Here is a 9,950-nt window from a genome sequence, read left to right as displayed (position 1 = left end):
TAACTAGAACCGAACTGAGTATTCGTAATTTATCTATTCCACTGTCTACAACTGTGGAGATTTGTCTAATTTCTAAGTAAACAAAAGTTGACTAAAATATAGAGTCCGATCTTCTTTTGGTTTGTCTCGTTTGCATCTCGTTTGAATCCAGATTCTAGAATTCACTCTTATGTGTACTCCCTTAGTTAAAAATCGAGAAAAAAGCAAAAATCTGATTTTTTTTCTTTCTCCTTATCTTCTCCACCGCCTAACTCCCTCAACCTTATCCCCTATACACAGCACCTCAGCTCCCTCACGCAGCACTCCCTGCTCTCCCACGCGTCGCTCTCTCTCGCTGGACGTCATCTCCCAGCCGATCCCTCCCATGGCTGCCTCTCCTCCATCTCCCTCCCTCCCTGTGTGGTGTCCAGCCGATGCTCTCTCCCATGGACGCCCTCCCCCTCTTGCAGCAAGTCAGCAACCCCATCTCCTCTGCCCTCCATCCCCAGCTCGCCCCTCAACCATGGATACTGCCAGCCCTGGCACTCGCCCTCTGCACGCCATTGCTCTCCTTCCTGCAGCAAGCCCCATCTCTACTGGCGCTCTAATTTTCAGTCATCCCGCATGGCCGGCGTCCTCCCCATTTTCTACAGGTGAGCTTATTTCTTACTGTTGATTGCATGGTGCATGTAAGCATGAGTGGGTGTAATATATGTGTATATATATGTAAGATTGGAGCCGTGGTTAGAGAAGCGGGCGAGGTTCTTGTGCGACGCTTCCTAGGTGTTTGATGAAATGGGCAAATCGATGTTTGCTGTTTGAACTGTGCATACAGTTTAGAGTGTGGAACTAATCTAGTGAAGCAAACTACATTTTCTGTAAAGATGTTATATATAAAAGTTGCAGATCATTTTTATATATTGCTTGTGTAAAAATTTCATGATCATAGGTCTAATAGTTTGGGAGTTATTATTTTCTCAACTCCAGTCTTGAAATCTGTCCAGATTCTGTACTGATTTCGAAAATAACCTTGTTTGTCCAAGTTAAACTTAGAATCAGCTCTTAGTAATTATAGAAGAATTGTATTACTTTTCTTATGCTTTCCAACAAATTTTGGAGCACCCTTTTTAGTGGTCTAGAAGTCAAGTTATGGCTGTTTGAAATGTGATGTTTGAATCTGTCAAAAATCTGGACAGCAATGTTTGTTTGTATTAACTGACTTCGATACACATTGAATTAACCTGGGATGTTTATAATTGAACTGTAGACAATTCTATTAGCTTTCTAAAAAGTCTAGGATCACCTGATTTGGGTGCATGAAACCCCAGTTATGGATTTTTGAAGTGAGTAGTCGAATTCTATCTAAATCTGGATAAAATTTATGTTTAGTTCTGTTTGACCTTTCTAAAGGTCGAATCTGGTTGTGATGGTAATACAAAAGTTATAGAGGACTTTATAAGCTTTCCAAAAAGTCGTAGTTTACTATTTTTGGATGAAAATCGTGTGAGTTATGAATAAAAAACTGACTGATATACTGCTGTCCAAAATCAGCAAGCATTAAGTGGATTTCTGAAGTTACTCTTGCTTGGACTAGGTAGGATTAGTCCATTCTTGATCCTTAATTGATGACAACTTGTTGCATATGAAGTGTTGTATTGTGCTTCGCCATTAAGTAATTAATTCTCTATTGCATAGCATCGTAATATCTTGTGTTATTGAGATATCTTATTTAGTGGTGTGTAATTCAAGTCTTCTAGCAAAGTGGTTTAGAAGGTTAGTAGCTTATTTGTATTCTTGTTCTAAATTTGAAGTGTATAAATAATGACCCTATGCTTTATGAATATTTTGGTGTTATGTTCAACTAAAGAAATATAGGAACTATATCTAGTTTTATAATTCTTACTGTTTGGATTTAATTCGTGTAAGTTAGAGAACGAGATCATTATGCTTGGTTGTATATCTCTATCAAATGCTTGGTTATGAATGTTTGTGATGTCTTGCTTGAAATGTTTCCCCTCTTTAGTATAGGTTATTTATTATTTGCTATTCATGTCCTTATATGCATTATTGCATATCATCATCTAGGTACGTTAATTAATCACGTGATGTGGAGAATAAGAGATGGGTTGATCACAAGATGATGCTAATGGACGAAGCTAAAGATGATAAATCAACCAAGTGCCAGGATGGGAGGTGCTCGCCAAGCGAGTATCATCTAACAACACTGACGTAGTGTTTATTCTAGGCAAGCCCCGGTGCATTTACCCCTTCCTTGTATTTTTAAAAAGACTTTTATACACTTAAGTCTAATGAAATGTGCATTAAGTTTTAGGAATTGCTTGAAAACTATTTGATGCATTGACTACCTTGATATCCATTCCTATTATAGGTACTTCTTTGGAAGTATCAAATATTGTTTACAAAAATGCTTAGCCCTGCTTAGATCTTGTAGATAGAGGTTGTCTTTTGCAATAATGCCTAGCTCAGGGGTTATCCTGTGAAAGGATGGTTTCTGCCTACAAGAATATTTTCATTGGGAGCATGGTGGGATCTTACTGCAAAGTTCCCTATAATGCTCTTTTCATCCTTAGGAACACAAAACAATCCTAATGGTGGAAGTACTTAACTCGAGACTTGGGCTAGGAACAGGTGATGCTCCACCCAGGTTAATTAAGGATTGAATGCGTATGTAGGCCTATATGATCAAGGACTATCTTAACTGGCCACATGCCCTAGATATGGGACAGGGTAAGCTTGAACCCGGCTATTCCATACATGAAAAGACAATCGCGCATTGGGAGTGGAGAGATGGCGAGAGTGGCACGTACCCTCCTAGCAAAGGACCACCTAAAAGGGGTGGTGTGCTCTCGGGTGGCGTGGACCTATTCATGCAGTGGAGGATCCATGGGAATGGTATACATATGCAAGAGTTACGAGAAACATATGTCGTGTGGTTAGAGGTCCTCAGCTGAGTAAATCAATTCGGATCGCTGTTATATCCCCGGACAGTGGAGACTTGATCTCTGACCTGCAACCTAGGTTAGCATGTAAACATTATTAATAAAAATGATGTTGTATTGATGAGATGGTGAAATTAGACTAGATGCAACTAGAGTCTATTAATATTTAATCTGGCATTATAATATTGAAAGTTAGGACTCACTTTAGTAAGCTATTTCTGCAAAAGTATCTAAGTTGATTCTTGCTAAAGCCTTTTCCTTGATTCCTATTTAACCAGCATATCCTTGAGAGTCATTTTTCCTTAGTCGGGTAAGACTTGCAAAAGTACACTTCGTACTCAGGGTTTTTGAACCCATGTTGTTGCAGGTACTAGATTTGTGTTGCTATGGATGGTGTTAAGCACCGGTGGGCACGACCTTCTTATAAGCCTAAGTACCTCTCCTATACTTCTTATTGAGGATTATCATTGAGCTAGCATATATTTCAAAATTATAAATAATTTATAACATTTCAAAGTTTATTTCTTTGAATCACTTTTGTAATCACTTCGATAAACATAATGTAAATTTGTTGTAACTTGTAACTTTTGTAATAAAGAAATTCCGCTGCAAAAATGTTGGTGTGTGATTTGTGTTTACTTAATCTTGTGATCCTGGTTGTGAGTGGTTTATCCGGGTCCTTGGGACACTCGAACGGATCCTGTTAAGTTACCCGGTGCACATGCATAGCCGTCTGAGGTCTTTGAGACAAGGGCAGGGGCATGTGGGCCCAATAACTTGGGAGGTTCTGCCACAACTCCCATCCTTAGTAGCAAAGCCTAACCTCGGTCTGCCAGTTCCCCTCTTGAACTGACTGACCACCATGCCCAACTAGGGCTCACTGCATGACACCTAACTCAAGATAGATCGAAGGTATGTGTTTTCTTCCTTGATTCTTGTCTTGTCGTGTCTGTAGGACTCAAGGGCAGATTGCAAACCCTCACAAAGTGCACATTGCACAGGTGCAGGGGCGCTCACTAAGCTAGCCTTCTCAAGCAAAGCTATCCTAGCATCTCTCTCTGCTAGCTCAGACTGCAAGCCAGGACAAACAGTACACGCACCCAACAGGATAAAACTAGATCTCAACTCGTCGCGCTCATCTAGCAAGGTGGAGCACTTGGTCTGCAAAGTGGTGATGTTCGACATGTGTAGAACGCACTCATCACATTCAGTCTTGTCGGACACCTCAACTGAAGCTCTAGCAGCCTCAAGTTCCCTAAGCATGCTCTCGTACTTGGATCTAAACTCTCTCCTCTCATGAGCAGCCTGCCTAAGCAACTTATCCTGACTAGCCAAAGCAGCGTTCAACTCTTCTATCTCAGTGGCGAGATCATCGACGGAAGGTAGTACCTCAAAAGTAGTGTCGTCGCCGATGTCTTTGTCATCGTTGGTGCCGACCGCGTCCTCACCAAGTGACATGGTGCAGAAGCCTCCTACGGTGTCGATGATGAAGCACAACCCATTCAGCTTGTCCTCGACCCGCCTCTCAGTCTCGTCATCGCTCGAGGAAGATACAACATCGCCAGAGTCATGGTCGAGGTCGCTGAGTGAGGCGAGGAAGGCACGCTCCTTGATCTTTGCCTTCTAAAGGTACTTCTTCTTGAGTGCCTCCTTGTCGAATTCTCCCTTGGACTTGTACTTGCCGGAGGAGTACTTGCCCTTGCGCCAACCAGAGTGATGGTCGCGCGGGTCAGACTCCGATTTGCCCTTCTTGGGGCAGCTAGCAACGAAGTGGTCGGGATCACCACAGTTGTAGCATCCGTCCTTGGATCCACCACGCCGCCGGCTCATATGGTTGTTGTGGAACCACGTGAACCGGCTGGCCACAAGTGCTAGCTCCTCATCCCCAAGGCTCTCCACCTGCTCCTCTGTAATAGACAACAAAGAAGATAGAGCAAACATAGCAGGTGAAGAGTTAGAAGTAGAACCACCTCTAGAGACCAGGTCCATGGTGGGTGCATTAGGGTTCTCAATCTTGGCCCGAGTCTGGTGGTCAATCTCTATGGACTTGAGCCTGCTGAAGAGCTTGTCCATGGTGGGAGTCTCATAGTTGGGCGACTCGATGATCGTCGAGACCTTCACCTCTCAAACCCTCCAATCTAGAGCATGTAGTAGTTTCAGCGCTCTCTCATGATCACTATAGGGTAGTTATGCATTGTTGGCATGCATCTTGTTCACAATTGACTGGAACCTGGAGAACATAGAATCAATGGTCTCTCCAGCGAACTGTGTGAAGTTCTCGTACTCTCGCCTGTACGTCTCAAATAGTCTGGTCTTCACATGATCGTTGCCCTCATGGAATCACTCAAGGGTAGACCAGATCTGATGAGCCATAGTCAGGTGTCCAACTCGCCCAAACTCACTAAGCGAGAGACACGAGAACAAAGCGTTTCGAGCTTTGTTGTTCGAATCATGGAACTCCATTTGAATTGGAGTGATTCGGTCACTTGTAGCATCAAAAATCACATCGAGGAAAATTTCCCAAACCCGATAACTGATGCTCTGAAGATACGCAGAAATGTGAATCTTCTAGTACGGGTAATTGGTCCCATCGAAGAACGGAGCTTTGCCAACACCTCGTTCCATGTTGCCTACGTGGATTTCGAACCGATTAGGGAAGGAAAATCTTTAACTGACTTTGATACCAACTGTAGGGCCATTAAGGTGACCAGAGGGGGTGAATGGGAGCCAATCGAATTTTTGCTTCCAAACACTGAAAATTAACACTTCACTTCAATTGAGATGAAACAAGTGCTCAAACCACAAACACATCAGCGAACGAGTGATCTCATGATTACAAAATGTTTCTAATACTCACATGAGACCAGCAAAACAAACGGATCGCAAATTGGACACCAAAAAGTCCAAAACGGTCCAATACAGTATCGTCAACAAGTGCTGTTTTCAGCAGTATGAAATTATGTTCTTGAATTCAAAACTGAACCAAACGAATTCCGATTGAGATGAAATTTTACACACACCTGGTCAAATACATTTCCAAGATCTTCCCAAATTTTGAGCTCAATCCGACTTGTGAATCAACCGCAGATTTAAAATTACAGCCAGAAATTGGAGTTTTGTTGAGGTTTTCTAGAACGAGTTCAAACTGAGTTTTTCTCAAATCGTGACCAAAATCTGCAACAACTAGGTGTATACAGTGGTCCGAAGAGTGCAACTAACCACCAATCAATCCCCAAACTAAATCCTCTCAAAGGAATCAAAGGTTTTTTACCAACACACAATATCGGAGAAAAGGAGAAACCAAGACTATAAAACTTCAGAAATTCCAGCAAAGGTACAAACACAGTTGAAGTATAAAATCACTGCGGTACCCTCGGCTCAACTGGTGTCTACCTAGAGAGAAAACTAGGAGCACTAGAATGAGTGCTCAAAACAAATGGCAGCCAAGGAATGCTGAACTTATCAGCTCTCCCATCTATTTATAGAGGGTTATTATCACTTCCTAAACTACTCTTATTTACATAGAGCCTATCCACTCCACCGGAGGCGAAATGGACGAACTTCTAGGTTTTCGATCCGACGACCACGTCCTTCACAAGGAGTTGCTTCGCCTTGACGCAACCTCCGTGATCACACCGCATGCCGCCACCGGTTCCCTCTAGAACCGCCACCGCCGAGTTTTGAGGCCCAAACTCAGCAAAACCCGCCATCCGTAGCGCTGGGTGGTTTTGAGGCCCAAACCACCAAACCTGCCGTGAGCACCGCACCTCATGCACGTCCTCCACGATCAGACACGTGTCCCACCAGTCCTCGACCACGCCGTCAACATGATCCACTCCACCACGTCCTCGCACAAGTGCGTGTCCTAGGTGTCAGCCACCACGGTTGGTCACCTGGCTGCTCTGATCCATTAGTCAAGACCCAACACTTACCCTTCACCGCTCCTAGTCCATCAGCACGAGCCTGCATGACCTTCACCTCAGCCATCGACCACTGTTCCTGTGCTCCACACCTGCATATCACAAGTCGACCGACATGGTTGCACAAGCATAATCTCACACTCTGGTTAGTCCACTGACTACCTAGAGTGCTACCCATTGACAATCACTCATCATCAACCCGAACCACAAGGGACAAGTCAACCTTATGTTCGCAATAATATATGTATTGTTCGTTTTCATGTAAGAGTTATATACTAACTCTTCTCTTAGGTATGATCTTGAATGGATCAGAAAGGAGTATAGACAGCTACTTTCGCATAATGCATTCCTCAAGAAGGCATTTGGTATGTGTAGGAAACGGGTGATGCCTAAGAGGGGGAGGTGAATTAGGACTTCAAAAACTTTCACTAAGCTAGGCCACAAATAAATCTCTAGAGCAAAACCTATGCAAATAATCGAACTAGAATGTGCAAACTAGGTTTTGTCTAAGTGTTCCTATCTCTACCGCAATGGCTAAGTTTCAATCTACACTATATAAGTATGAATACAAGATTGAAACTTAAATGCTTAATATAAATGCAGAATCTTAAAGAGCAAGGTAGTGATGCAAACTCTCGTGGATGATGCCGGTATTTTTACCGAGGTATCCGAAACCACGCAAGGTCCCAACTAATCCTCGTTGGTGCCCCTACGCAAAGGGAAGCCCACGCGAGGACCAAGCACCTCGGTCGAGTAACTCCATAGAGAGCCACGGGCCTTCTCCACACGCAAGTGGTGCTCCGCTTCTAGCTCCTCTCGGACTCTCCCCTCAGTCTCCACTATTGAGCTTCCGGCCGAAAACGCCATGGGCCTCGTTCCCTCCGGTACACGGTGGCGCCCATGACACAAACGCGGTTGTCACGGTCTCGCAAGACTCTCGACCCACTCGGTACAATTACAACGGCTCGCACAAGAGCCGAGGGGTTGTGTGGTTTTATAAAACTCACTCAACTAACTAGGGTTCACCTAGAGCAAGCACTAAAGCGGTCTAACTAACCTAAGCACTTCGCAAAGCACCTACACTAATCATCGAGTGATTCTATTAAGCACTTGGGTGTTTGAGCTCTTGGAAATGTGTACTATATTCCTTGGTATGTTGCTTGGGCTCCCATACCTTGGAATGGCTGGTTGGGTGTATTTATAGCCCCCAACACAAAACTAGCCATTGGAGAAAAGCTGCTGCTCTCTGTGGCACACCGGACAGTCCGGTGCCCCCTATCTGATGCGCCTAGCAGTTGGCCTGACACCATAGGTGACCGTTGGCGTTGCAGACTTTCACACCGGACAGTCCAGACTTCACATCGGACAGTCCGGTGGTCTTCTCTCCACAGTGCCACCTGGAACTAGCCGTTAGGGCTACTGTTCCTGGTGCACCGAATAGTCCGGCGTGTGGTACCGAATAGTCCAGTGTGCCACCGGACATTCCGGTGCTCCTCGCACAGACAGTCCGCAGGAAACACTTCTTTTCTTCTCTTGGACTTTACTTGATCTTCATAATGTCTTCTTTTGAGGTGTTGCTTTCCTCAATGTCTTGGTCCAAGTGACTTTAGCATCCTGTGAACTACAAGCACAAACACTAGCAAACATATTAGTCCACATGTTGCGTTGATCATCAAACACCAAAATCTATTAAGCCAAATGGCACAGAGTCCATTTTCCTTACAGTATGGAATATGGAAATTTGCTCGTTTATTATTTGTGTCTTGTCTCCGATGAGGCAATGATATAGACACTTAGACTCTTTGATGTGCCCTGCTGCGCCTCATTGTTTCTTTCCCATTTAGGTAGGTGCAATTGTTGTTCCGCAGGATCGCCTTAGCCCTATCGAGAATGGAGACGCTCTCGGCGAAGCAGGAGGACATGGTGGATGTGATCCTGAAGCCGACTTCTAACCAATCCAACTCGTAGGCGGGTGGGGAGTGGATGCACCAACTAGAAGAGTGTTGTCGGTACCCTGTAACTGGGGTACCCCTTACTACTGTGCAAAGACGCAGTGCCCACTTGGCTATCACTTTGTCGTGTGGTAGAAGTGCTGTGTGTGGGACCAAGCCACGACTCGCCCCGATCTCAGGCGGCTATTCTGGGTCCACAGAAGCACCCGACCTCGCCACGTGAGCGGGTCCGGAGCCGCCATGTGTCTAGAGAAGATGATATACTCCAAGGCATCAACAGTGGTCCAGACCCCTAGGGTTGGCCCCGGACCCCCGTATATACAGTCCGGACCCCCAAGATTGGTCCCGGACCTCCACGTGGGCAAGCTGGACCCCTGGAATGGGATCCGGACCCCTCTGTATGGGGTCCGAGTCACCCACAGTGGGGTCCCAAGGTCCCAGGTCGGAACATACACTGGCCTTGAATAGGACCCAGGCAGGGGTCCGGTGTCGACACGTGTCCAGGCCCAGCCTAGTGCGGATCTGTCCGCATATACTTCTGCTCCCCGCCTAGGCGGAGTCCCGATGCTGCCACGTGGCCTACTGTGCATGGCGTAAGCCAGAGGGCGGAGCCTGACGTAAGGCCTCTAGGTTTCACGGCCCCTGCATTTATTGCAGATAAGGCGCGCTGCTTGACAAGCGATGTGCCGCCTCGGCATTTAGTGAGGCCTGCCCACTCTGCTGTCAGGCTGCGACCTATCCATTTCACTGGCAAGCAGTGTGCCGCCTCAGCATTTAATGAGACCTGTCCATTCCGCTGGTAGACGGCATGCCTGTCTATTCCGCTAGCACGCGGCACGCCCATGCTGCCGCATGCACTATACTCATCATCACTTGTACGTACCAAAGAAGCTACTGTTTTGTATCAACGCTGCGCGGGCTGCGGACATCTAGGCACCAGAAGACCTCTCAGGCGTCACCTGCATTAGTTGCTCCATGTATCTCTTCCATTATGTCCCTAGGCCCACATGTCGGGGCTCAGTATCCTTGTATGTGCCCCCTTGAGCTATAAAAGGGAGGGCACACGACGTTACAAGGCAGGTTCTCAACATCCCCAGACTTACACAAGCTCAAGTGCTCAGAGCACCAGCAATACAACA

The 9,950-nt window shown here is 45.7% G+C and overlaps 1 long non-coding RNA gene across 1 annotated transcript; it reads left to right on the top strand.

The window, feature by feature from the left end:
- The first annotated feature begins 215 nt into the window (after positions 1-215).
- Positions 216-2,317, top strand: LOC103650105 (uncharacterized). Its single transcript, XR_563907.4, has 2 exons — positions 216-632; positions 2,065-2,317. It is a non-coding gene; the product is annotated as an uncharacterized lncRNA (long non-coding RNA).
- Positions 2,318-9,950: the final 7,633 nt, after the last annotated feature.

This window comes from Zea mays, chromosome 3, assembly GCF_902167145.1.
Source record: "Zea mays cultivar B73 chromosome 3, Zm-B73-REFERENCE-NAM-5.0, whole genome shotgun sequence".
Classification (NCBI taxonomy): domain Eukaryota; kingdom Viridiplantae; phylum Streptophyta; class Magnoliopsida; order Poales; family Poaceae; genus Zea; species Zea mays.
This window is presented reverse-complemented; position numbering and strand designations above follow the sequence as displayed.